Raw genomic sequence first — 18,636 nt, 5'->3', positions numbered from 1 at the left:
AAGTGTGTAAGGAATGCATTATCCTTGGTTAGAGGTGAAAAAACTGAGATATAGAGAAGTTAGATAACTTGCTTGAGTCACCCAGCTACTGAGGGGCAAGGCTGGTATTTGAAACTAATTCTGTTTGACTCCACCTCTGCGTTTCTTTTTTCCAGTACAAAATGATTCCAATTGGCCTCTGTTTTACTTTAAATGCTTAACTAGCAAAATCTAGCTCTTGGCTGCCCTTAAAGGGGCTGTCTTTAGTGCCATTCTTCCAAATAACTCTGCTGTTCAAACTGCCAGAATGCAAATGTATTTATTTTAAGATCTTGGTCTATGCTAGTATATTGAATGACTTATACTTTTTCACGGAATTCTCATCTATCTAATGTTATGTGTATGGATCCCCTTGCCTCATCATTACAGGTGACAGAAGTGTTCTCATATTGTCAAAAGTCACCAAGAGCAGTCTCATAACCTAGAAAAATGGACAGATAGCGGAGCCAAATAGGCAGCCTTTGGTAGCTTCCTGTGGATTTCATTTTCTCTTTGTTCTCTTGATGCAACTTTGGGAGCAAGTAAGTGGGAAAATTATAGCACACTGCAGCAGCAGGAAGGTGATGCAATGTGCTCACTTCTTAAGTCGTTGAAGGAACCTGTAGTTTCTCTATACATGTACTGTATGTTTCGGGTAAGTGCTATGCCATTTTTATAATGCATGAGTTTGCAATGAGTTAACAGGTTCCATCCATTTGAAGTCTCACATAATATTGCAGTAGCGTTGGGCATTACTGCCATTCAATATGTGCAATATTGTACTAAAAATTAATCACAGATGCCATATTAAAACAGCTGCAGATTTAGATTTAGCTACAGAAGGAAGAAAATGTGCTATGGAAGTTGGCCAGAAGCGCAATGGATATATGCTGTAAATGAGGAGGAGGAGAAAGCTATTGAGGTCAAAGTGCCAAAAAAATAGATAGAAATGGAAACAGGAATGGGTAAGTCATATGGTCAGTGGCAATTCAAAGGGACTCAAAATCCAGAAGATTGCAGAATGCAGGGTGACTTATGCCTGAGTGAGTTGATGAAGTTTTAAAGTAGGAAGTCTAATCAGAACAATACTTAGAGATATAGATGAAGGTATAAAGAAAACAGCTATAAATGTAATCTTTCACTTTTAGGATTCTTAACTGTAGTCAGGATATTTATTTAGGAATAAACTACTAGAAAAACTGGATGCGACTGGGCGCGGTGGCTCACACCTGTAATCCCAGCACTTTGGGAGGCCAAGGCAGGCGGATCATATGAGGTCAGGAGTTTGAGACCAGCCTGACCAACATGGAGAAACCCCTCTCTAGTAAAAATACAAAATTAGCCAGGCATGGTGGAGCATGCCTGTAATCCCAGCTACTTGGGAGGCTGAGGCAAGAGAATCACTTGAACACGGGAGGTGAAGGTTGGGGTGAGCTGAGATCGCACCATTGCACTCCAGCCTGGGCAACAAGAGTGAAACTCTGTAATAAATAAATAAATAAAAAGGAAAAAAGAAAAACTGTGGATACTTGAAGTGATCAATGTGTGAGAAGAAAGTTCTGGTATACAGGGAGTCATAGCAATTCCAGACCATTACAAAATTCAAGATTATCTCGAACACTCTTATACATGAAGGCTGTCCTCTGACAATGGACCCTTGTGAGATTGACAATTCCCATTTTGGAGAAAAGTGTTGGAGGGTTCAGTTGGCACAATTTTGTACTGAAAACTGAAGTGACAAGATTTTATTTCAACAGAATTGTGGGCTTGCAAGAATCTCATTAACTCTAGGGCCATCTGCCTCGTTGCTACTCATTTGGCTCATTTAATCACAGGTGGGTAGGAAGGTCTCAATAGTTTTGGTTCCCATTCAATTCTGATTTTTGCTTGGGAAACAGAAAAGGCCACTGACAGCTGTGGCAATGCCAGGGTTCTCTTTGCTCTGTGTGAGCCAGAACGTGGCTTCCCTATGTAGTTTGCTGCTAACAGAGCAAGCAGACAGCAAGCATTTCCTCGCCCTAGTGTTTGGCTGCTGAAAGCATTATTTTTGTTGACTTGTGGTATACTTGGCTTAAGAGAAGAGACAAGGAACACAGTGGTCTCTAAATTAGTAATTGACTTCATCGGGGAGGAAAGACTGGTTATTGACTACCATAGGTCAGTTAAAGCACCTGCCCTTTACCTATAACTTGTGTCTGCCTTCCTGGCTCAGAAATGAAATATAAATGAATTTGATTAGTAACCAGGAAATACAGTTGGTGCTTTACAAGTTATTAGGTACATTCTAGGCCTCTAAACACTTTAGGGAAAAAAGTGTCTCCAGTGCCAATGCATAACCTTGTTTTCCTTCCTCTTCTTTTGAACACAAAAGAATAAAAACGTGATGGAACCACCCGGTGTTCCAACAGTACTTTAGGAAAGCAAAGCAAAGCAAAACACAACAAAACACAAAACCAGGCTTTTTCTGTTGTGTTTTACTTTGTTTTTCAGTCTAGTATTTCAAATCCAGGAAATGTCACTTCTTTCAAAGGACCTTTTCTCCATAGAATTAAATTTTGGGAAATTTTGAAAATGCTGTAGTTCTATTATGATAGTGATAAAGTAGATTATAGTTAACATTTATTGGGCATTCAATGTGTGCACAACAGTACTCTGTGTCTTACCTATACAATCTTATTCATCCCCACAAACATCTGTGTTATAAGTTCTGTTTATACTCCCCATTTTACTGATGTGGCAACTGAGGGATAGAATAGTTAACAAATTCTTCCCAGTCGCATGACCAGAAGTGTGGCAGAGTCATTATCAAGGCCCCCAAGTTAGTGCCTGAGTCTGCACCCTGAGCCGAAATTTTCCAGCTTCTGTGATACAGAATTTTATGCCAGAAACTCTTACATTACTAAATTTTTCATTCTTTCTTTTAATATAAAGAGACATAAAAATGAGGAAAAGTTCCATGGCTGTGTTCTAATACTGTGAGCAAATTAAAACCCAATTGAATGCTATTTTCACAAATACATATATGCTTATCTCACTTTAGAATTAACCAGTTCTAAAAGTCATATTTAAGAAATAGTTATGGCCAGGCACAGCAGCTCATGCCTGTAATCCCAGGACTTTGGGGGGCCTAGGCAGGCAGATAACTTGAGGTCAGGAGTTTGAGACCAGTCTGGCCAACATGGAGAAACCCTGTCTCTACTAAAAACAAAAATTAAATTAGCCAGGTGTGGTGGTGGGTGCCTGTAATCCCAGCTACTCAGGAGGCTGAGGCAGGAGAATCACTTGAGCCCAGGAAGTAGAGGGTGCAGCGAGCCAAGATTGCACCACTGCACTCCAGCCTGGGTGGCAGAGCGAGACTATCTCAAAAAAAAAAAAAAAAAAAAAAAAAAAAAAAAAAAGGGAAATAGGTATGTGACAAGTAGCTATTTAACAAGGGATTTGTTGGTAGTCAAGATTTATTAATGGCTTCCTTCAAATAATAGGCTTTGTGAAATTTACATAAAATGCAGTTCATAATAATTCAGGGTAAGCAATAATTTTAGGACCACATTTGTTGCATATGTCAAGCCTTGCTTTCATGCTACTTTTTATTTAATTAAATAAAAATCCTTTATAAAATAACGTGATAGGTTTAGTAAATGTATTCACTGGAACTTTATGAATTGCAAATTTTTATTTGCTATTTAGAGTTTCTTTCAGCTCAATTTTTTTCTCTCTTTTTGAAAACTGTGGTAAGAACACTTAACGTAAGATCTACTCCCTTAAAAATATTGAGAACACAATACTATATAAATATATATAATATATATTCGAGATGGAGTCTCACTCTGTCATCCAGGCTGGAGTGCAGTGACGTGATCTCAGCTCACTGCAACCTCCGCCTCCCAGGTACAAGTGATCCTCCTGCCTCAGCCTCCTGAGTAGCTGGGACTACAGGTGCCCGCCACCACACCCAGCTAATTTTTTGTATTTTTAGTAGAGACGGGGTTTCACCATGTTGGCCAGGATGGTCTCGATCTCTTGACTTTGTGATCCACCTGCCTCGGCTTCCCAAAGTGCTAGGATTACAGGCGTAAGCCACCATGCCTAGCTGACTTTTATATATTCTGTCTATTATAGGTCCTTTAAACAAATCTTGCCATTTCAAGCCTTCATCTATTTCCTCATTGATTTATATTAGGTCATTATTTTAGACAATGGAACTATCAACCGTTGGCTAATTCTCCTGGAAGCATTTGGACATATAAAATTACATTGATTTTCACCTGAAATTCCCAATAAACTCTCCCATACTAGAAATTTAAATTTTTATTCATTTCAGTAACCAAATGATAAACACATCAAAGTAGTTCTTTGGAAAGCAGTCACCGCCTTTAAACAAAAGGAAGAGCAAAATGAAAACAGAGGCCTGTGATTTGTTATAAATTTTGCTATTAAAATCATCCTTTACATGAAATTTAAAGACTTTAGATGAAATGAATAATGAGAGAAAGGCACTAAGTTCAGAGAGTAAAATTGTATTGATGAAGAAAGTGGATAGATCAGTGGGGCAGAAAAGTCATGAAAATAAGATAAGAAAAGTAAGTTTGATTAGCATTGAAAAGGGCCAAAAATGCCAAACTTGGGAATGTGACCATTTTTCTTTAGGGAAGTCACTGTAGATTTTTAGGAAGAGATGATGTCATTATAGTTATATTATATGAAGACATCTTTCAACACTTTGTAGGGTAGGCTAGTAATGAGGATATTGGAGTAATCTATAGAAAAAGAGATGAAGGCAAGAATAGAAGTGGTGGTGAGAAAAATGGAAAGGTCATGTGGCTTCCAGAGTCGGGAGGATGTTTGACACGTTTTTCTTTGTCTGAAATGTTCTCTACTTTTTCTGCCTTGCCAGTTCTTTAATTTCAGGTCTCAGCTGAAATATCCCTTTTATAAGGGTATCATCCCTGATTCCCTATATTAGTGCTGCCATTCCATTTCTATGCTCTCCAACACTGTTTCTCACCTTGCACTATTAGAAATACTTATAATTATTTCATGAGTTATGTTAAATTATTTTTAAAGTCATTCTTACTGGACTTTATGTTTTACAAGGGCAGGGACAATGTTTGTTTTATTAATACAACACTACTAGCACCTCACAGTAAGTATTCAACAAAATTTTGTGGACTAACTGACCTATTATTGGGCCTTTACTGACTTGTTCAATATACAGGGAAATTAAAGAGGGCGAGTTGGTAGAAAAGAGTCAACTCTGGTTTTTAACTGCAGTAGCATGTTAAGCAGTTATTGGTCTATAATTTATGCTTTTGAATAAATGACCTCCTATAAGGAGGTATTTATATACCGATTGAAGAAGACCAAGATTTTTGGTCAGATAGAAAATGACAAGTCTTAATGGAGTCTAAAATACCAAAATATCATGTGTTAACTTAGAAAAACGGACAGAGAGGAGTACTAAATGGAGGAAACAGCCAAGAATAAAGAGCAGAAATACTGTGTCCATTCTGCAGATAGGGCGAACCAGATAAACTTGTGGATGAACCAGCTCAATGCTACGACTAATCCTGAAAAGTTATACACAAACCACTAAGCCAAGCACTCTGTACATGACAATCATAGACTCATAGAATTGGATAATGTGAGAGAAGTCAAACACAGACTGCTTCCCAACTCTCAATCTGATTTGCAATATCCAGCCAAATAGTTGCCAGGCTTTTCTTGAAATCCTCAGGAAAGGGAAACCTTTCCAGCTTCGTTTTACTTACACCAATAGCTGCTGATTCAGAAGCCAATCTGAATAGAGAACATTTAATCAAATCTTAACTAAGTCAAGTACATCCTTACCTACAATGCTTAGGCATCTACTTTAATACTTTTCAAAAGACAGCAGTATGCATGTTGTTCATACTACTCATGGATAGTACTTATTACTACTAATTATATGTGAATACCTTCATTAGAAAATATGAGAGCTGTGTATTTTCTAAGTGTTCCTTCTTATCAAATAAATCAGTTCTTGAGCTAGCTATCAATTGCAGAATCACTTCATAATTTGCTTAGATTGAAGCAGGCTTTTTGAAATGATGAAATGCCAATTTTAAATGGGACTAAAGAACAACCTTTTGGTCAGCTACAAAATGGCAAATCTTAATGGAGTCTAAAATACCAGATTACTCATCTCCTCTTCATCAAGAGCTACCTTTGATTCCAGGCCTATTGTTTCAGAATTGCATCTGTGGATTTTAGACCTATTCTTGACTCAGAACTTGTATTGACCTGGACTGGAATACTTTTTTTCCTTAAAAAAATAGTATTATTAAGAATGCTTAGAATTCAATATGAAGAAAAACAACTCAATTAAATATAGATAAAAGTCTTCAACAGACACTTCAGAAAAAAATATACAAATGGTTGGTAAGCACATGAAAAGATGCACAATGTCATTAGTCATTAGGGAAATTAAAAATAAAACCACAATGAGAATATTACTTCCTGATCATTAAAATGACAAAACAAAAACAAAACATCACATATTAAATGTTGTATTAGTAGATAATATGAACCATTGAAACTCTTATATATTACTGATGGGAATGTGAAATGGAATAACCACACTGAAGAACAGTTTAGGAGATTCTTTAAAAAGGTAAGCATTTATCTACACTACGAACCAGCAACTGCAATTCTACATATTTACCCAGGAGAAATAAAAACATATGTTGGTGAATGACTTGTATATAAATGTTTACAGCAGCTTAATTCACAGTAGTCAAAAACTGGAGGCAACCTAAATGTCCATCAACACCAACAGGTGAATGTGTAAAGTGTGCTGTATAGGAATACACAGGGGAGTATTACTCAGCAATTAAAATGAATGAACTGCTAAGAAGTACTTTTTTTAGATTACTCCTTTCTTCTTAAGAAACAATGTATTCTCCAGCTAGAAGCTCTGCATCAGAAGTAGGACTAAACTTTTATTGAGCAAAAGAAAGCAAGAAACAAAAACCTACATTGAATGATTTCATTTGTATCAAGCTCAAAATCAGGCAAAATTAATCTGTGGTAATAGAGACAGATCAGTGGCTATCTGGTAGGGCGTAAGGAGATTGACTACAGAGAGGCGCGGGCAACTTTTTTGGTGATAGAAATTTTCTTGTATCTTGATTTGTGCGGTGGTTATACTGGTGTAAACAGTTGTTAAAACCTATTAAAGCATATACTTTAAGTCTGTGCATTTTGTTTTATGAAAATTATATTTCAATAACTTTGATTAAAATTAAAGAAATAAGGCTGGGCGTGGTGGTTCATGCCTGTAATCCCAGCACTTTGGGAGGCCGCAGGGGGTAAATCATGATGTCAGGAGTTCAAAACCAACCGGGCCGACATGGTGAAACCCCGTCTCTACTAAAAATACAAAAAATTAGCTGGGTGTGGTGGCGGGTGCCTGTAATCCCAGCTACTCAGGAGGCTGAGGCAGCAGAATCACTTGAACCCGAGAGGCAGAGGTTGCAGTGAGCTGAGATTGTGCCACTGCACTCTAGCCTAGGTGACAGTGCGAGACTCCATCTCGAAAGAAATAAGTAATTTAACAGTCTAACAAAATTATTTGAGAGTATATTTAATTTACACAAGAGAATTTAGCATTTTAAAATATAAATTATATGTTGCTAATTATAAATGAGAATGTTACTAAAACAAACTTAGAAGACCAGACTTAAAAGGCTTCTATATAGCATTACTTGGTTACCAAGAGTTTAGTTACTATGAAATTAATGCTTCCAAGCTTACAGATACTTTATTGTTCAATTTAGTTCAGATTGTTCTTGTCATTTGTTAATACAAATTATTGGGAATTCATTGTAATATTGATGTTAGCGTCATATCAAAAATGTAGAAAGTCCTAGTACAATGAATATTATGAAATTTTCTTGTAATTGTCAATTTTCTTTTTCAAAGCTTATACATTATAATCTTTACTCAATACTGTTTTACTTCAATTGGAAACTTACATTTTTGATATTTATAAGAGATTTTAAGTTATTTTTCATAAATACATAGATTACCAGAATATGAAATCAGTTTGAACAATTAGAAAAAGAACTGTTCACTTGATCTTAGCCAAAAGGCTGAGAAGCAATAAAAAAGAACCATCTTTAACCCTCCTCAAATATATTACTAGTATAGCATATTTTGTAAACATGATTTAAAACTGCTTGTGGTTGACTTAGATTTTAATACTGACATTTCTGAAATGTTGTTTCTCTCTACTGTATTTATTTTTCCTACTTTTTCATCTGTGAAACATGTCAACTTGGTGAAATCCCATCTCTATTAAAAATACAAAAAATTAGCTGTGTGTGGTGGCGAGCACCTGTAATTCCAGCTACTTAGGAGGCTGAGGCACAAGAATTGCTTGAACCCAGGAGGTGGAGGCTGCAGTGAGCCAAGATCGCACCACTGCATTCCAGCCTGGGTGACAGAGCCAGACTACATTTCAAAAAAAAAAAAAAAAAAAAATTCTGTTTGACAGAACCTTTAAATTGTATCTATATAAAGCTTTTAATATTATGGGTTTGCTTATGTTCATGTCTTACTTAGAAAAAGCAATTTATGAAATAAGTTTTTATCAACTGAAGTAATAAAACAATCTGGATGGCCTTGTTAGTGCCAAAGTTAACTATTCTCTGAAAGCAAATGGACCAAAAATACCATTTATGCTGAAGTAAGGGGAAAATAATGATTTTTTTAAGTCAATAAAATGTATTCTGCAGGGCACAGTGGTGCGTGCCTTAGGCCCGGCTACTCAAGAGGCTGAGGCAGGAGGACTGCTTGAGCCCAGGAGTTTGAGGCAAGCCTGGGCAACATAGAGAAACCTCATTTCATCTCTAAAAAAATGTATTCTATGACGCTGTATATAGTATAATAAATTTTGGGTTGATCATGTCATGTGGTTCAAGGAGTTGAACTCTGAAGCCGAATAATGAAAGAGGAAGAAAAGTTTAGCCTATGAGAGAAAGAAATCTTTGTTCATTATGGTGGAACTGGAAAACCACACTAAATTGACTATATGTTGTTAATTTGAGAAGGCAATATTCTATCATAAGGAGTAGGTGTGCAATGGCAACAGTGAACAAAGTTTAAAAGCTCAGTTGAGTGTAGAGTTCAAGATATTATAAAGACTGTTAAAGACCATAGATTCAAGGATAATGAGGAAAATTTTCAAGAGTCATGGGGGTTAAATAGAGAAAATTTAGTTTTCATTTCCTGAAACAAATATTACAGAATGGAACATACTGAATTACATTAGCATGTTTCAAAAAAAAAAAAGAATATGCTTTGACCTTCTTGGAAAAAAAGTGGTTTTGGCTGAGAAATGAGAAATATTAAAGAGAAAAACCGATTGTTAATTTATAATAATAGTAGAGATGACAGGGTCTCTTGTAATTAAAATAAATTATATTTATGGTATATTTTCTCCTTGTTGGGCACTATTGCCAGGAATTACTTGCAAATTCAGTGAGGTGGGAGTGGTTTATACCCTTACCTGTTCTTACCAACACAGTTAGAATGATGACATTTGTCATTTATTGAGTGCTTACTCTAAGTGGGCACTCTACTAGGTGCATTACATAAAATAATTCTCATAGTAAAGGAGCGAATTACACTCCTGGTTTTATAGGCTTAAAGAAGATGAAAACTGGCACAAAGCCATACAAATTATAAAGAGTACAAATGGGATTTAAGCACAATCTTATGCTTATTCTTAATATAATTGGGAGTTAAGCACAGTCTTATGCTTATTCCAACACCATTTATTTATGTATTTATTTATTTATTTATTTATTTTGAGATGGAGTCTCACTCTATTGCCCAGGCAGGAGTGCAGTGGCATGATCTCGGCTCACTACATCCTCTGCCTCCCGGGTTCAAGCAATTCTTCTGCCTCAGCCTCCTGAGTAGCTGGGATTACAGGCGTGCACCAGCATGCCCAGCTAATTTTTCTATTTTTAGTAGAGAAGGGGTTTCACCATGCTGGTCAGGCTGGTCTGAAACTCCTGACCTCATGATCCACCTGCCCCAGTCTCCCAAAGTGCTGGAATTACAGGCGTGAGCCACCGTACCCAGCCTTTTTTTAAACTTCACTATCCTACCTCATTGCTGCCCAATGTAATTAAAGTCCAAATTGATACATTTTCATTTTTTTTTCCTTTAAGATGATGGAAAGGGGAAAAAGAGCAAATAATGCAAATACTCATAGAAAGGCAAATAAACTTGCATGAAAAGAAGAAAGGAAAGGAAACAACTGAAATCCTGGCTTGATTAATAGATATCTTTCTATTTCAGTCGGTTGAGGGAATTTTCTTGCTTGAACATTGAGAATTCTTGAGATCTGTATTATCTTGAAAAACAGAAGGACTATCAAGAGGAAATAATACACAGAGGATGGTGTTACCATGTATATACTGTCTCTTTTTTGGTAGAATTCAAATATCATTTGGGCAATCATTTGTTGTCTTTTGAAATAGTTCTGCCTGGAGATATGGAAAGGAAAGATTTTTGGCTTTCTAAGATATCATTTTGGGGCTTTGTGAAAATAGTGTCATTATGTAGATGCAGATTTTCTTGTTATATTTCATGGATATTCGAGGTCACAGTCATCTGTAAATTTCTATACCTCCCTCTTTGAAATGTATTTTCTTGGCATTATTTGAATTTATGTAAAAATAAGTAGATGATAAAAATTTCCCTAATAGAAGAGTTGTTTCCCTGCCTCCAAGAATATAGACCTTTTGTGGAGTATTTCTGGCTACCAGTTACCTCACTGAACTCAAATGTAATATTACCATGACTGTCTAGGAAGGAAAGAATAATTGTTACATATCTGCTGTATATAGAGAAGCAGCTGACTCATGTGTGCAGGAAATATATGGATGACTTCCTAAGAGATAGTGCTGTAAAAACCAAAGCAAAAACTCACAAAATACAACAGAGTAACTGTAAAGAAATCCCAATAGCCATCCTTATGACTGACAGACTATAAACTTTTGTGGATGCTTAAATCTAACACCTACTTACGACATCTGACCCTGCTATAGTTTAGAGCTCCTGACTTTCATGTAATCAAAGTGTCTGGATTTTTGTGTGGGTTTAAAGATGTGGCTGTCCATGAGTGCCCCAGGGAATTATTACAGGTAACAATGATTTTGCAGTTGTTGAGATAGGTGCCACTCATTAAACCTATGGAAGTAGCCTCGACTCCAAGTCAGTTCTAGCCTTATAGTATTTCGTAATTAATACTGCGGGAGAAATCTTTGAGTTAGGTCAGTATTGTTACTGTCATGTTCATGTAGTAATCTTGAGGTTCATAAACTTTCATGCTGTTTCACTAAGATGTTTCTGATAGGAGTTACAGATGCTATGCATGGTGTGGAAATATAGAGGGTCTCTAGGGTCAGGAAGCCTTATGAATGTTGTGAGAGGCAGCTTTTCTCCTCTAATGTGAGACAGCTTACATGAAAGAAATACAAATAGTTAATAAACAATAAAAATACATTCAATCTCACCAGCAATCAAGTTTGAATTCTATCAGCTTTGACCTATCAAATTGTAAAAGAGATCTAAAATTTCTAGTTCGAAGTATCATGGAATAAAAATCTTCATAACCACTGGGAGCAGTTACAATACAAATTATCATGAAAACAGTGTGGCGTTATGGATCAAAAATGCTAAATCTGTCCTTTGGATGCATCAATTTGGCATATAAAAATGTATCCCGAGGAAATAATCCAAGATACCATCCAAATTTTATGGATAAAGCTGCTTAAAATTTTCTCCCCAACTTTTTTGTATTATACATTATTCAAATGTGCATCAATAGCATAATAATTCAATTATTGCACATTCATTTTATGGAACAATATGAAGTGATTAAAACTCATGATTTTGAAGAAGTTTTAATGACATGGAAATGCTCACAATGTAATGATAAGTTATAAAAATAAGACATAAAATTGATATACAGTATCATTTCACATTTGTAAATATCATTGCCTGTGCATAGATGTATGAATGTTTGCTGGTGGTTTTATCTGTCTATTAATGTTATGTTACATTTTCTTATAATACTTGATTTTTTAAAATATTCGGCAATGGTTATATTTGCTTTTGCAGTCAGAAAATAAAGCGATGGATGTTATTTTAAAATAAATAGCTCACAAAGTAAATATATATATATTTTTATATATAATATATATAACAATATTTATTTATTTGTTTATTTTGAGATGGTGTCTCACTCTGTTGCCCAGGCTGGAGTGCAGTAGTGTGTTCTCAGCTCACTGGAACCTCCACTTCCTGGGTTCAAGATATTCTCCTGCCTCAGTCTCCCCAGTGGCTAGGATTACAGGCACATGCCACCACACCTTGCTAATTTTTGTATTTTTAGTAGAGATAGGGTTTCACCATGTTGGCCACACTCGTCTTAAACTCCTGACCTCAAGTGATCTGCCCACTTTGGCCTCCCAAAGTGCTGGGATTACAGGTGTGAGCCACTATGCTCAGCCAAAAATATTTATTTAAATTTAACCTATTAAAAATAAACTTTTAGACTCAATATGGTGCTGTATACCCAGTTTCATAGTCACTTATTTATTCTTCTTTTAATTAATATGTATTGCCTTTTCTGTGTTAGGTGCTATTTTAGGCACTGAGGAGACAACCTTTTTGTTTGCGGAAACTCCTGAATCCAATATCGCTTCTAACCACGTTTTTTTTCAGATGTATCAACTTTCTTCATATCCATATTCTTCATTTTGTCTTTCCTAAATGTGGTTCTGGAATTGCATTTTCTCTAGTTTATATTCATTTTGTCTCTTTTTCTTAGTTCTTTCCCTTAATGTCAAACTAATATGTATATATATCTATTTTCAATGTATCATATATATAGATATATCATATTCATTTCTATATATACTCTAAAACAGTGTCTGATATTCCTTACTTGCCATACTGTAGAATCAAACTGCCTCTTGGTATTGTTTTGGAAACTGTTTTAAAAAATTAAAACTATACCAAAATCCACAGCCAGCAACATACTCTTATTTGATGACGGTAGAGATGGTATTTTGATCTAGAGTAATTCTAATAAATTCCGTGGATTTTGTTGGCAGGTTTTTTCTAGAAACAGATTGGATCTTTCAAGCTCAGCAGTCATGGGGCAAAGGACTGCTTCCAAGTGGTAACTTCATGATCAGAGTATAAATTTCTTTGCCTTTAGTATAGACTTACACTTTTATATAAAGAGAACAAATCGAATTCAGTAGCTGTTAAAAAACCCATTCATCAAAAAGCATTTCTAAATGTCTGAAACACACTGAATCCTAAATTTTATTACTATTGAATAGTACAATGACTTCCTCCCTTCTAAGAACCTATTAACTACTCATTGTTGTAGAATTGAACCTTTCGAGGGGGTATATTATTTTTTAACAGGATTTTGTGAAACGTAATGATAATTTAAATCTACTAAACAGATTATTTGTCTCACTGGCACTCTTATCTTTATGTTTCACACCTCAGAATATTCTCAAGACTTCATTTTTAGAATCTTCATTTTTAAAAATTCTCAATAAATGTTAGAAAATGTGTCAGTTTTTATTTGATCTGGGAAAATTATTTTAATGGACTGTTTTACATAGTCCTGCCTCATAGGGTTGTATCATCGGTATACTGCTTAAAGGTGTGTAGAGGGTGCAGATGCAAGTAGTGGTTGAAATCTTGTAGTGCTGAGGGAAAGATGTCATTTTCCAACGCAGTTAACCAGATGGGACCATTATTGATTAATTCATTGTAATTCATATGCATACTATGTGTGTATATATATTCATGTGTGTATATATATATGTATATACACACATATGTACATATATGTATATCTACATGTATCTACATATATATCTATATATCTGTCTATATCTATATCCATTTGTATATCTATCTATACCTATATCTATATCTATCCACTAGCAGATGACCTGGTGTTATATAAGACAATGTTTTGTTAACAAATGGAAGGTCATGGTTTATGTTAAGGCTAATGTATACATGTATGTGCATGTACACATAAGAAAAATCTCACATTTCCAGAAAAATAATCTATTTTGTGCTATAACCATTGTTTCATTAGCCAGAACTATCAGCGTTTCTAATAGAGTGTTAATAATCAACTGCTTACAGTGGTACCAGGTTCTATGTTATACTTAATATTTCTTTTTGCTCTATGAACTTATATTTTAAGAAAATTGCAGTAGCAAATATAAAATGTAAGATAGGCCATGATATCCAAATACAAAAAAGTTCTCTTCTAATTCTCCCATTTAGTTGAATATGAAACGGGGAATGAATTCAGTAAAGTATAGGAAAAGCTACTAAACATGTCTTAAATAAGCTATAGTTCTGTGTTGGGTAACACAGCGATGTGGAGATGTGAGAGCACACTGATTCATGTTGGTTTTTTTCCATATTTATTTTTTTTTCACATATTTAGAACCCTGCTAAGTTCTAAATATGGTTTGCCTATCAGTGATCACCCCAAAACTTGTGGTTTTTATTCTTATGTGAATGTTTGTAGAAGAACATCTTTTTTGGTTAATTGTAACCCCTGCTTCCCTCTCGGTAAATTAGGTGTATGATCTATTAAATTTTTAACACTAAAACTGACCCACAGCTGGCTATGTTAAAAAGCTTCTTTGATTCTGATAGCTCATTTTTAGCTATTTCTTTGAATAATCTGAAAGGTATTTCCTGAAAAAAAAAATATATTACATAGCCGAGTTAACCCAGCTGCATGTTAATTCTTTAAAACAATAAATAATTATATGACATTTGGTTATTTTTAAAAGTAATGACATCAAATAAATTAACTTTTCATTTCATTATACAAAGTCTTTTAAGATTAGTTAGATGATGCTAAAATTCTGTACATCAAAAATGAGAAAAAGATTTGTTTACTTAAAAGATTAATTAAATTGGCTACACATAATTTAAAAGGAACTTATTTTTCCTAAATTCTGACGAAAATAGGGAAAATTGTTTTCATTTACTAATGCCAATGGTTAAAATATGTAACATTTATTGTAGTCTTCTGTCAGAAGCTTCACTATTTCTCAAAACGGCACTATAAAATAATAACTATTGCTATCCCAATTTTACAAATTAGGAAACTGAGCTACAGGCCTCTCAAGTAATACGTCAAAGTGAAGGAAACAAAAGACTCAAATCTTAAGTCCTGACTACAGTTCTATACTCTACCTTTACAGTACTGAGCTATATTAATTTCAGTCCCCTCTCCAGACTTATACAGTGCTTACAGAGCAAACAACAGGCTTTGGAAATTGCCAAGGAGGATGGATTTCTCTCAAAATTGTTTTATAACCATAAGAAGGCACATTTCATGAAATTGTTATTTTCACTTAACATAGAAAAAAAATCTGCATGCTGAAAGTACTGTTCTGCCCTCCTGTATCAAGTATCCTTTGAAACATACGCAGCCTTTGACTGAGCAAAGAAATAAAAGATGGAAGGAAGAGAGAAAAATTCAGGGAACGGCTTTGTTACAGTTTTGCTTTGGGACAACCAATAACCCTTTTCTCTACATGGAAGTTCATTAGACATTTTGGGAACTGTTTTTTTGTTTTTTGTTTTGTTTTGAGACGGAGTCTCACTCTGTCATCAGGCTGGAGTGCAGTGGTGCAATCTCAGCTCACTGCAACCTCCACCTCCTCGGTTCAAGCGATTCCCCTGCCTCAGCCTCCCACGTAGCTGGGATTACAGGCACGCGCCACCACGCCCGGCTAATTTTTGTATTTTTAGTAGAGACAGGGTTTCACCATGTTGGCCAAGATGGTCTCGATCTCTTGACCTCATGATCCACCCACCTTGGCCTCCCAAAGTGTTGAGATTACAGGCATGAACCACCACGCCCAACCAAAAACAACAACAACAACAACAATAACAACAAAGAACAGCTTTTTAAACACAACCCAGAGGAGACTAGTACCTAAATCCAGGGCATTGTCTGCCTCGCACCATGGTTCCCAGCTGTCTTTTTTGGCATGTGACAAAGAACAGGGCTTGACCCATGGTTGACCCTCACAGAGTGGAAGCCAGCAGAGTGAAGGCAGGAAGTTTTAGAAGGGAAATATTTGTTTGTTTGCTTTAATTCAAGAGTGGAATGTGGCAATCTTATTGCAGAATTCATCTTATTTTATTGCTTTTTGATAGCTTTAAATTTTCTATTATTCCAAAATGTAACCTTTGTGTAAAATGTTTCTAAACACAGGTTTTTTACATTAGTCAGGTTTAATTTTGAGCTGTGACTTGAACTTGACTTTTCTGTGAGCGGTGAAGCTCAGCCCTTGCAAAGCTGGATGGGTTTGCGGTCTACATCTCATCTGCTTTATCTCCTCCCTTTTCCCTCCTACTCCCGTGCTGCCGTATCAGTTTTAGGGAAGGATCATGAAATTCTATAAGAGAAGAAAACCAAGTGCAGGCTATAGGGATAATTGGTGACTCAGTCCTGTGATGGTCATCAAAGGGGTCAGTTCCTCCGAAGTGAATCAACCATCACCTGACAGACACATTTAATATTTAAGTGTAATGATGAAAGTGCCCAAGAGCCCCACTGGGTCTAAAGTGAGGTTTCTCCCAGACTGAGCACATTCCTTAGGAAATAGGAATCCTGGTCCCTAATTTATGAATATTTACAATTGCTATCAGCTGATGAACATTTTATCTATTTTCTTGCCCTCTCCCAAGACAATACTTTTGTGCCAGTTTAAAAATATATATAATTTTAAAGTATGAGAGAAACAAGGTAGAGTGATGTATGAAAAAGCACACTGCTTCTGAGTCTATCTTCCCTACGAGTTTAAACATCTAGATTGAAATGCAGAAAAAAAAAAAAAGACCTGTTCTTCAATGTAGAATTCTCATACTTTAAATGTCTAAGGAAAGAGAAGAATGTTTGTGCTGAATTCCAAAGCAGTGTGACAAAGTTCTTCCTACAAAGTTACTGTGGACAGAAATTGATGTCTGGCTGGGTGCAGTGGCTCATGCCTGTAATCCCAGCACTTTGAGAGGCTGAGGTGGGTGGATCATGAGGTCAGGAGATTGAGACCATCCTGGTCAACATGGTGAAACTCCATCGCTACTAAAAATAAAATACAAAAATTAGCTGGGCATGGTGGTGCGTGCCTGTAAACCCAGGCACTCGGGAGGCTGAGAGAGAATTGCTTGCTTGAACCCGGGAGTTGTAGGTTGCAGTGAACCGAGATTGCACCACTGTACTCCAGCCTGGAGACAGAGCGAGACTCCATCTATAAAAAAAAAAAAAAAAAAAAAAAAAAAAAAAAAAAAATTGATGTCTATGCACTGATAAAAACCACAAATCCTTGAGAATGGGGCAATGAAAATTTCTAGCCCAAATTCTGCTCAGCTTTGTCACTTTCCATTTCAGATGATAATGTCTCACCCTGCTCTTTCTCATGAATAGAGTCTTGGTCTCCTTCTATTTTGGGACCTGTTTTCTAGATGCCGTCTATACCTTACCCTGAAAAGGGATCTAAATATCACTTTTGTGGGAACTGCCAGGGTTAGGGTGAACCCAGTAAACCTCTCTACCCAAACTACCACCGCAGCTGACTGACAGTTCATCTGATCACACTCTTTCCAATCCTGTTCTTATATTTGTTTGACCATTTTTAAGTACACTATTATTTGCTCACATCTACTTGGAAAGTAATCGGCTTGTCAAGAGGAATAATGAAAGGAACATCTTTTTCAAGTGCCTAGGAACTCTGTGCATATAATTTCATTTAAGATGCATTAATCATATAATCACATTTTCCATACTACAAACAAATAACTGAAACTTCTAGAGGTAAATAATTTCCCAGTGCTACACAGCTCACAAGTTGCAGAGGTGGAGTTCAAAGCTAAGTCTGTTTGTGTCAAAGTGCTTGCTCTTCCCTGGCATAATGAAGCATCTCTTTGTGGATGCACTGTCCCATGTGGTTGTCAGACACTAGTTAGTTTTTACAGTATATCTATAGCAAATATTGTAAGCACTAGCTTTGTTTTATTTCAAGCATCACATTTAAAATAATTTTGGTTAATTTACAGAGTGTCATATGATTTTGGCAAATAGAAGTATCTGATGTAAATGATGAGTTGATGGGTGCAGCACACCAACATGGCACAAGTATACATATGTAACAAACCTGCACGTTATGCACATGTACCCTACAACTTAAAGTACAATAATAATAAATAAATTAAAAAAAAAAAAAAGAAGTATGTGTGAGTTTTACTGCAATGGATAAATGTGATAGACTTCCCAGAAGATGAGATTCCAAAGAACCCCTTCATTCATTCATTCATTCATTCATTCATTCATTCAGTCAGTCAGTCGACAACTACTTATTGAATTCCTGCCTTATGCCAGACACTGCGGAGAGATCTGTGAACATACTAGACAAAAATCTCAGCCTTTATGGGATGTATTGTTGGGCAAGACAGATAAACAAATGAATAAAATAAGTACTATATTATATGGCA

General features: G+C 35.8%; 2 protein-coding genes and 1 long non-coding RNA gene across 23 annotated transcripts in view; 1 reads left to right on the top strand and 2 right to left on the bottom strand.

Moving 5' to 3' along the window:
* Nucleotides 1-18,636, top strand: part of LOC105466141 (catenin alpha 3) — a 1,883,635-nt gene that overhangs the window by 816,449 nt on the left and 1,048,550 nt on the right. The window lies entirely within an intron of this gene.
* The window catches only part of LOC105466138 (leucine rich repeat transmembrane neuronal 3), a 184,204-nt gene that overhangs the window by 127,467 nt on the left and 38,101 nt on the right, over nucleotides 1-18,636 (bottom strand). The window lies entirely within an intron of this gene.
* Nucleotides 1-18,636, bottom strand: part of LOC139356010 (uncharacterized) — a 93,874-nt gene that overhangs the window by 39,560 nt on the left and 35,678 nt on the right. The window contains exon 1 of the long non-coding RNA XR_011607357.1: nucleotides 1-18,636. This exon is cut by the window's left edge and continues 28,983 nt beyond it; it is cut by the window's right edge and continues 35,678 nt beyond it. This is a non-coding gene — a long non-coding RNA (uncharacterized lncRNA).

The sequence above is a fragment of the Macaca nemestrina genome, chromosome 9 (assembly GCF_043159975.1).
Source record: "Macaca nemestrina isolate mMacNem1 chromosome 9, mMacNem.hap1, whole genome shotgun sequence".
NCBI classification, from domain to species: Eukaryota; Metazoa; Chordata; class Mammalia; order Primates; family Cercopithecidae; genus Macaca; species Macaca nemestrina.
The sequence above is the reverse complement of the archived record's forward strand: the minus strand, read 5'-3'. Positions and strand labels throughout refer to the sequence as shown.